Below are 10,696 nucleotides of genomic sequence, written 5' to 3'. Positions count from 1 at the left end.
ATCTATATTGTTCATTTTATTTCCTTAGAGTTTAAACTTTTAGCAGTCTCTGAAAGGTATGTTCTATCCCATACATCGTAAACACTATTGTTGTTGTTTTTTTTAAGAATGATAAACCAAAAACAAGAGGAATATTTTGATGCTGTACCTCTTGACAATACTGAAGCTGCTCTATATCTCTCCTTGTACCTTCAGACTACAATCCAGAGAAGATAGAATATAGGGAAAAGAAATGGTTTATTTGTTCCCTAAGTGAGGTAGAGGAAGGTAGGGAGAAGAAATAGGAAAAGTGGAAAATTAGAGAAAAGAAGATAGGGCCAGCCTGCAGCAAAGTAGTAGTAAAGTGGTTTTTTGATGTGATTTAAGTGGTGCAAGGAAATGACTTGTGAATCAAAGAGATTTCACTTCCTTCTTCTCCTCCTTACTTTTTCCTAGGTAAATAACCAGCATTACTCATTTCTTATACTAAAACTTTGAAAGAATATATGAAAATTCAAATAGTATCTGTGAAGGGTAACATTATCTTTTGATACAACTCTAGTTCAAACTAATTTTTTAGTCTCACATAGAAAGCAAGGTTATGAGTAACTTGGATACGAATACATATAAGGATTAAAAAAAAATCTACAGCCTAGGCCTCTGGGACAAGGAAGTAGGGAGCTAGAGGGACTCTGGGAATTGAGGAAGGGCTGGGGGCTTCAAAGGGTTTCTAGCATTAAGGAATGTAAGGGTATGAGAAATAAAATTTTTCTACTGCAAAATCTTGCCACTCATCCTAGAATCATAGTTTTTGAATTAGAAAGGATTTAGATGCCACCTAGTTCAAGCCCTTCATTTTATAGATGATAATGAAGATTAGGAGAGATGAAAAGACTTGCCTAGAATCACAAGCTAGGAAGTTGTCTGAGGAGGGATTTGAATCTAGGCCTTGCTGACTCCAAGACCAGCACTCTATTAATTACTCCACTACTGCCACAAATAGGCAAAAATATACTTATTATAAATTAATTTCCAGGATTTTTCTACAGTATAATCTTAAATCCTCTTTGTTGGATTGTTAATATGATGAAAAGCTAAAACACACACACACAAACACACACACCACTACCACCACCACCACCACCACCACCACCACCACCTACATTTATTTTACAATCCAACCCTTTTCTCCAAAAAATTTCTACCTTAGGAAACATTCAAGTCCCTAACAATGATTCAAACTGAAGTCTCCTGAGTAAAAACAAAAACAAAACCACAACATAAGAATAAGTCTGTCCTCCCTGTCCTCTCACTGTTCTATTTTGTTCAGTGTCATAGAATTGTATGGCAGTAACTTGAAAAATTCTTGAAAGAAGAGTGTGCTAAAAGATTTCTGATGGTAGCGGCCCTCAATAAAAATTCTTTCAAAGGGAAGAAATGACCTTGAGTATGGTTAGGTATGACAGATATGTAGTGTGCTTGATCTTTATTTCCTAACCAAGGGGGAGGCCAAAAACAATCAAAAAACAAATATAAACAACAACAACAACAACAAAACATTCCTTTCATAACTGCCTGGAAAACTAAACTATTTTGCTCAGTTCAAAAGTGCTCAAATACATATACATATTACAAAACTTTTTTTTAGTATATGAATGAATTTATGCGTAAGAAATATATTTTTGCAACAATTAAACATCTTTTAAGGAGAGTATCAAGTCCTCATCACTATTAAAATTATTAGTATTAGGAAGTAATAACTTGTTTTAAAATCTTGTCATTTGTCTTTACTCAGCTCTACCTTGTAAATCTGGAAAAGGCATGTTCATTTAATTCACATAATTATATCCATTCTTTCTCCCCCAAATAAACCTATCTACCTTAGTTCGATCTTTCATCCTCTCTTATTTCAACTATTCCAATGGCCTTCTATTTGGTCTCTCTTCAATTTAGTGGCCAAAATGATATTAATAACACAGATACCCAAATATATCACTCCCCTGCTCAAGAAACCTTGGTGACTCCCTGTTGCTTCAAGGATAAAATATAAATTGAGTTTGACACTTAAAGCCTGTCATAATCAGGAATAAACCAATTTTGCCAGGATAACGTCATTATTCTTTCTCATGCAAAACTAATCTACTTACTGTTTTGTTCAAAGTACACAGTATCTATCCATTGCCAGTCAGTCAATTAGCATTTATTAAGGACATGCTATGTGCCAGGTACTGAACCAAGTTCTGGGAATATAAGAAGAGGAAATATACAACCCTCACTTTAAAGAAGCTGAGAGTGTAAGGGGAACATAAGTAAACAAATATATAGAAACAAGCTATATATAGGACAGAGAATAATTAAAAGAGAGAAGGCACTTAATCAAACATTTATTAAGCATCTATTATATGCCGGGCACTGTGCTAAGAAACTAAAGTTAGGAGTTGTTGAGAAAGGCTTCCTGTAGAAGATGGGATTTTAGATGAGACTTAAAGAAAGCCAGGGAAGGCAAAGATGATGAGGGAGAACATTCTAGTCATGGGGGATAGCCAGAGAAAATTACCAGAGCCAAGAGATGGAATGTCTTTTTGTGGAACAACAAGAAGGCTGGTGTCTCTGGATCAAAAAGTACATGGTGGGGAGTAAGAAATAAGACGACTCAAAAAGTGTGTGCTTTGGGGGAGGGCAGAGGTTATGAAGAACCTTCAATGAAAGAAAGGATTTTGTGTTTAATCCTTGAGGAGATAGTTGTTTATTGAGTAGGGGAATAACAGCATAGAACCTATGCCAAAAACAACTTTGGCAGATGAATGGAATATTGATTAGATTGGGGAAAGACTTGAGGCAGGCAGACCCACCAGAAGGCTATTGCCATAGTCTAAGAGTGAGGCTACCAGGGCTTGTACCAAGGTGTTTGCAATATCAAAAGAGAGAAGTGGGCATAATGGAGAGATTGCAAAGGTAAAATTGACAGGCCTTTGCAGCAGATTGGATATGGAAGGTGAGAGAGAATGGGAAGTCCAGGATGATACTTTGGTTGTGAGCTTGAAAGACTGGAAGGATGGTGTTGCCCTAATAGGAAATTAGGAGGGGATGGTTTAGAAAGAATGACAGAATAGGTAGATTTGAGAATCAACAATAAAGATATGATAATTGAATCCATGGGAGTTGATGAGATCACCAAGTGAAGTAGTACACAGGTAGAAGAGAAAAGGGACCAGGACAGAGCCCTGTATGACAATTAAGGTTAAAGGGCACACCTCAGTGAGGAACTAGCAAAGGAGACTAAATGGTAGGAGGAAAACCAGGAGTTATATCCCCAAAACCTAGAGATAAGAGTATAAAACAGAAGAAAGTGTTGAACAACATTGAGGTTTCAGAGAACCCAAGGAGAATTGTAATTGAAGGGGGAAAAAAGGCCATTGGATGTGGTAAACTAAGAGATCATTGGTAACTTGGGAGAGAGTAATTTTGGTGGAATGATAAGGTCAGAAAGCCAGATTGTAAGGAGTCAAGAAGAGAGAAAAGAAAGTAGAGGCACCTATCGTAGATGGCCTTTACAAGGAGTTTAGTCACAAAGGGCAAAAGAAACATAGAATGATAGTGTAAATGGAATGACCAAGTAAAGGTTTTTATGTGTGTGTGTTTTGTTTTTCTTTTCAGGATGGGAGGAGATAATAGTCATGTTGGCTGTGTAACGATTGACACCACCTGCTGGAGACTTACTGTAGAAGAGTTCCACCCATGAAGCGAAGGTCTTTGAGGGCAAGACCAGGAGTCTTTTCTTTGGTGTCAGGAAGTGATGCGGGCTAGTGGGAGGAGGAAGGAAGAGACTGGTGGCTTGGTCTCACTCTCTTTCCTGAGGATGCTGGTGGGGAGGGGAGCTAGAAATGCACTCTCCCTTTAATAGATAGGAATCTAGGCCTTTCCTTCTCTCTTTACCAAATTCTTATTCTCCTTAATAAATGCTTAAAAGTCTAACTCTTGCTAAAGCTTATAATTTACTGGTGACCACTCATTGGATATTTTAGACAGATTAGCTAGAATTTTAGCCCTTAACAGCTGGCAGTAAGGAATGAGCCAGAGTAGATAGGCAGATAGACAGAGATTGCAAATAAGTGCTAGAGTAGGGTGAGAGTGGGGGCAATTTATTGGAAGAGACAGGATGTAATGTGATTGCCTATGTATACAATAGGTTTTATCATGGTAAGGAGTAAGGCTGATTTGTGGGAGACAGGGTTAAAGGAGGAGATAGTGGCAGGAGCTGTCTAAATGATATGATTGAGGAAGAGAGAAGTGATGGTGATTGAACTCAATTATTTCAATAAAATATGGAAATTATGAAAAAATTCTGAAAATATGAGGCTAGGTTTCTGCTGAGACGGTGATGGGACAAGATCAATGGATGGTTTAGAGTGATGAAAAGGTTTGGAAATCTCACAATGGAAAGTAAGACAGTGGTTTGATAAAGAGGTGTAGAAGGATTGCCTAGCAGTGGTAAGAAGATATATAACATAAATTTGTAGTGGACCCAGTCAAGACAGGTGCATGATTTTCCCTGACTTTATTCAGCAGCCCTTGTATAGGAATGAAGGTAGTAAGTGATGGGAGTGATCTAAGGCTGAAGCATGGCAGGGTACAATGAGGGATATGATAAGGAGGTCAGAGGCACAACAGAAGAAGACAGAGTTGAGTTGGTTCACTAAGGGATCAGGAAGGGGAAAAGAAGTGAGAGTGGCTGGTGTAGGGGTGATGGTCTAGAAGAATCCCTTGGGAGGCATTAAAGGTTGACATGTAGACAAAGAATAGCATTTGGTAAGGAAAAGCAGAGATAGAGTTGAGAAAAAAAAACCCAATATAGTATGGGCAGATAAGGAGATTTGGGAAATTTTTAAATGAGAGGTGGTACATTTGTGGGTGATGGCAAGGTTAAGGGTATAACCATCTTTGTGGGTGGCTAAGGTAAAATTGAGGAGCTGATCATGAAAAGGAAATAGGTTAAGAAAAGGAGTGGTTAGGGGATTTGAGGGAGATTCAGTGGGTATGTTAAAGTCACCTACTATGAGGAGAAGAGTTGGAAAGGAAGAAAAAAACATTGTGATCTTCCTGATTGTTAGTGCTACCCTCTATCCAAATTCAAATTACCTTGTTATTTACACTCTTTCTATACTATTTATATGCATGCTGCTTTCTTCTAGTAGAATAAAAGTTAGTGGAGGGCAAGTAGTATTTAACTGTCTTTATTACCCCCAGCACCTGAACCAGAGGAGGTGCTCATTATGTTAAAATGGATTATAGTGAATCTCTAACAGTTTGACTTAATTATGTTTGAAAGCTTATTTTCTATTAAAACAAATCTGAGAATATCTCAAAGTAATAAGAACTCAGTTGTATTGCACATTAAGCTCTGCAAAGTACTTTCTTCACAACCCCACAAGAGACATAGTTTGTTTATATAAGAAATGCATTTTAAAAACAAATAAACAAAATTGCTACATCTAGCTCATTTATAAGATTATCCAAAACACACTATGTTTGTTTAGAAATTCAGGAATGGAGAAAACCAAGAGATGTGAATGGTAGAATGGAACAATTCAAGGTCAGAGGAGTTGGGTTCCAATTTTGGCTTAAGCTTTTAATGCGTGTGTGGTCTTGAGCATTGTCTTAACCTCTCTGGACCACAAGTCCTCATCTTTAAAATCAACAGTTTTGAATTAATTGGCTTCAAATATCCCTTCTTGTTCTAAATCTCTGATCCTTTAAACCCGCAGACCTCAAAATGACAGTTTGTTTACAAATCAGCATGTAAATTATGCTGAAAAAGACCAGAAGTGAGTGTATAGCATTCCAAGATTCATCACTAGGTCAACAAGAGTATAAGCAAAAAGAAAGACAGAAAGAAAAGACACAAAGACACAAAGAAAGAAAGAGAGAAAGACACAAAGAAAGAAAGAAAGAAAGAAAGAAAGAAAGAAAGAAAGAAAGAAAGAAAGAGAGAAAGAAAGGAAAGAAAGAAACTGGAACCTCCAAAATCCATTTAATTTAAATGCTTTTGTTCATGAGGCACTGAACTGTAGTTTTATTTGTCAGAGAAACTGTTAGTCAGTGAGCCAATAACCATTTAGAAGGCTGGTCTATTTTAATTAGTTAATGAAAGTTGTAAGAATAATCAAATGAGTAAATTGCTTGTACATAGACAAGTTATTATGGGACCAGATTTGTGCCTTCATTAGTTTTATTATGAACAAATAAAATTGATTAAGTTTTATTGATAGGGAAAGATGCCAATGGAAAAAGAATGCTAGATTTAAAGCCAGAGGACTAGGTCCAAACCCCTGTACTTCCACTGACTGCCTGTACGACTTCAGCCAAGTCATTTAACCTCTCTGGGTCTAAGTTTTCACATATGTAAAATGAAAGGATTAAACTAAATTACTTCTGAGGTACCTTCCAGTACTAGCTCTATGGTCTATGATCTCACTTAGGAATGCAAATCTTAACATATGAAATGCAGATTATCTATTGGATACTTTCAATTACTCTATCAGTTATATGTGCTGAGGTCTTGCATACTATGTAAGTTTCCAGAAATTTAAGTTGTTTCTGAAACCTGTCTATCATATGTTTTCATCATGTATTTAATACTGACTGAAGATGTCATCATTCTCACTCCATTAGCACACCATAAAAGTCTTCCACAGTCTCTTCTTAAGATTCTAAAATGGCATTTTGGCAATTAAAAAATATTTCCCATAAAATATCATATTTTTTTTTAAATCCTAAAATATATGAAAAATATTTTTAGGGCAGCAGAAGAAAACTCATAGTTTAGGAAATCTGCTGAAAATAAGATTATTTGGTAAGTAATAAGGATTTAAAATTCATCACTATTCCTTAAAAATGTATTTCCACTGACTTTGTTACCTTGCCTCCATGGTGTCAACCAGATCATTTAAAAAGCTAGTTTAGTGCATAAGTACAATATGTAGACAAAGATTCCAGAAAGTTTCTTTCTTTGTTTCTTTATTTCTATGATTGTTTCCTTCCTTCCTTTCTTCCTTCCTTCCTTCTTTTTCTCTTTTTATTTACTTATTGTTGGTCTACCTCTATGTTTTCATCCATTTAGGGACTCCTGGCAAGGAAGCTATCTCTCCCAATGCAGATCAGCACCTCTTACATTAGAAAATTGCTTGAGGCACTATAATGTTAAGGGACTTGCCCAGCATCATAGTACCAATATCGGTAAGAGGAAAATACTCAAACCCATGTCTTCCTGTCCCCAAAACAAGCTCCGTAATTCACTATCTCAGGTCTCTTCTCATTCATCCAAAATGCATTTGTTAAACACATACCAGCATAACCAGCTAAAAATCAGATTTCAGAGCTTATAAATAAATGTTCCTGCTTTGATAGTACTTGCATTTCCTTCACATAAGCTAAATAGATTATAGAAATCATCAATATACCATATCACCCATAAGTAATTTCAAACAATTTTAGCTTTATATGTCAAACTGTGTCAATGTCTCCTAACTGATAACTAGAACAATGATCCAGAGAATTAGAATCCAGCTTGAGAAATATTTGGCATAGGCTTGCAGGTTCCAAAGTCAGTTGGTCAATAAACATTTATTAAGAGCATACTATGTGGCAGGCACTGTACTAAACATGAAGGATACAAAAAGAGGCAAAATACAGTCCCTTGTCCTAGAGGAGCTCATAACCTAACAGGAGAGGAAGCTACAAACGACTGTACAAAAAAGCTATAGATAGATAAATAAAATAATCAATAGACAGAAGGCACTAGAATTGAGAGACCAGGAAAGGCTCCCTGTAAAAGGGTGGATTTAAGCTGATACTTGAAGGAAGCCAAGGAAGCCAGGAGGTAGAAATGTGGAGGAAGAGTATTCCTAGCATAAGAGATAGTCAGTGAAAATCTTCAGACTCTAGAGATCGATTGTCTGGTGTAAGGAAAAGCAAAGATGATGTTGTAAATTAGTTAAAATATGTGTGGATGTGAGGCCAGGGTATAAGGTGTAAGTGGACTAGAAAAATTGGACCCCAACCAACATGGAGGATGAAGGTGACCCTGGGACTTGATTGGCTCTGGCATTTCTAGCACAGTTTCCTGGTCACTTAAGGATATATAAAATCCACTTCCATGCAGTCCAGGCCTCTCAGACTTAGTAGATGCCCGAGACCATAGAAACTGTCCTATCTTGCTAAATGACCTGCTGAGTAGATGTTTCCATAAAAAAAGTAAAGGAGGCCACATGTATCAAAGCTGATGATAAATGCCATCACCTGCTTATTGCATATTTCTCTTGTGTTAGAGCCAAGTAAAGCTGCTTGGGTTTTTTGTTTTGGTTTGTTTTGGTTTGTTTTTTTTGTGGGGCAATAAGAGTTGTGACTTGCCCAGGGTCACACAGCTAGTAAGTGTCAAGTGTCAAGGGTCTGAGGCTGGATTTGAACTCAGGTCCTCCTGAATCCAGGGCTGGTGCTTTTATCTACTGTGCCACCTAGCTGTCTCTAAAGCTGCTTTTTAAAAACTCTGCAATGAGTGCTCATTCCATGAAAAAAATCAAAACAGAACTAAAAAAGTGCTAGCATTAGGTTCATCTCTAACAATACCTGTAATGACCTTTATACATATGGCAGGTTCATTGGCTCAGTCAGAAACTTGAGCTCTAACTCAATTAAGAGACAGACTTATTTAACATTTAAAAAACAGCATTTTTTTTCCTTTAAAAAGATCTTCCCTTTTTTAGAGTACTAATGTTTGTGATGGTAAAGAGGTGTTAGTATTCAGTAAAAATGACACAAGAAAGAATTTCTCATAATAGGTAACAAATTCTACACTTAGAAAACAACCTGAAAACTGGTAGCATATCAACTTAAAACCAGGCTGTAATTCTTAAGAGTTATTATTGAGTTCAAAGACAATACCTTTCTGCCATACTCAAGAATGACAGAAGTATAACTGTTGCACATGAGCAAGGTTAGAATTATAAAGAGATTGTAAAGATAGTTTGAAAATCAACTATAATGTTGATTTAAGGGAAATTTATCATCAAAATTTAAATTCTATTTCAACATCCTCAAGCAAAATAACTTTTAGAGGCTAAAATACAACTCTTCTGACATAATCTCTATCCTTAAAGAGCTTGTCTAATTTTCTATTTATTTGCCCTATTGCTCTTTAAAAATAAATCAATATTGGGGGCGGCTAGGTGGCGCAGTGGAGAGAGCACCAGCTCTGGATTCAGGAGTACCTGAGTTCAGATCCGACCTCAGACACTTGACACTTGCTGGCTGTGTGACCTTGGGCAAGTCACTTAACCCCCAATGCCCCGCAAAACAAAACAAAACAAAAAACATCAATATTTCTTATGCAAAAGTCCATGCTAGAACAAATATTACCTTAAAAAAGAAATTGTCAAACAATAATGATGTAGTCAAAAAGTATGTGGGAAAACTGATGACAATATAGCAAAAGTTATATCATACCCAAGTGTCTACTATTTGTCTGGTGTACAATCTGTTACATTTGATCAAATGTGACTAGTATAAGTCTGATACATACATTAAAAAATTAAATGAAATTAATATGCAAATTATTATAGCACTTTTGTTGGATGCCATTTCATTAATTTGAATTTATTGACATAACTGTGTACTTTAAATTTATGAGATTCACAAACACCATCCCATAGAGAATGAACAATTTATTGAGCTATTCACAAAGCATATAAAACACAAATAGTTTTTCCCTAGAAATGCAAGGAGGTAAAGTATTTTGTATTATACAGACAAAAACGCTATATACATTCATTACCTGCATGTTCTATGATGCCACACTCACTTGCTATATATTAATGTACTGATGATTTATAGAAATTTAAATTCAAATCTACATGAGGACTTATCTGAAACTAAAGTATTAGAGAGCTACTTTTAATTAGCTATTGCTCTAATACATTATGCTTATTCTGTAAAATGTTTTAGAAATCAATTAAAGGGAAATTTGGGAGCACAAGCTGGGCTGGGGAGTGGGGCAGGGGATTGAGAAGAAGACAGGGATAAAAGAAGGTGTTCTTGCTTTTGTCTTTGTTTTTAGGTTTTTGTTTTATTTTGGATCAGGGAGACCTAAGTATATTTGTATAGAAAAGGGAAGAAGATAAGTTGACAGATTAGAGGTGATATATACAGAAAGGGAATAACTAACATACAAATTCCTGGAAATGATGACTGGGAAAGGGATCAAAAGCACAAGCATAGTCCTTAACAAGGAAAAGGGCCTCCTCATCTACTACTGGGAACTAAGTGCTACTGAAAACAACAATAAAGACAACAGCAGCAAAAGAAACAGTTTATAATATGACTAATTCTTAAAAGCCCAAATTATTTGTTCAATTTACAAACTACATAAAAATGATTTGGTTCTTTTCATTTCAAATTAAACACAGTTATTTACATTAAAATATAACTAGTATTGGTTTTATTATAATCACCTGCATGTATATCTACAGCAAAAAAAGAAAGCATTTACGTGTTCAATAACAGAATTAAATCACTCAGTTATTCATAACATGAATCTTGGAAGTCAGGCTAATATTAAATTATGCAGATTATATTTTGTTGTTGTTCAGTCATTCCAGTCACATCCTACTCCCTGTGACCCCATTTTGGTGTTTTCTTTGCAAAAATAGTGCAGCGGCTTGAC

This window comes from Dromiciops gliroides, chromosome 5 (genome assembly GCF_019393635.1).
Source record: "Dromiciops gliroides isolate mDroGli1 chromosome 5, mDroGli1.pri, whole genome shotgun sequence".
Taxonomy (NCBI): domain Eukaryota; kingdom Metazoa; phylum Chordata; class Mammalia; order Microbiotheria; family Microbiotheriidae; genus Dromiciops; species Dromiciops gliroides.
This window is presented reverse-complemented; position numbering follows the sequence as displayed.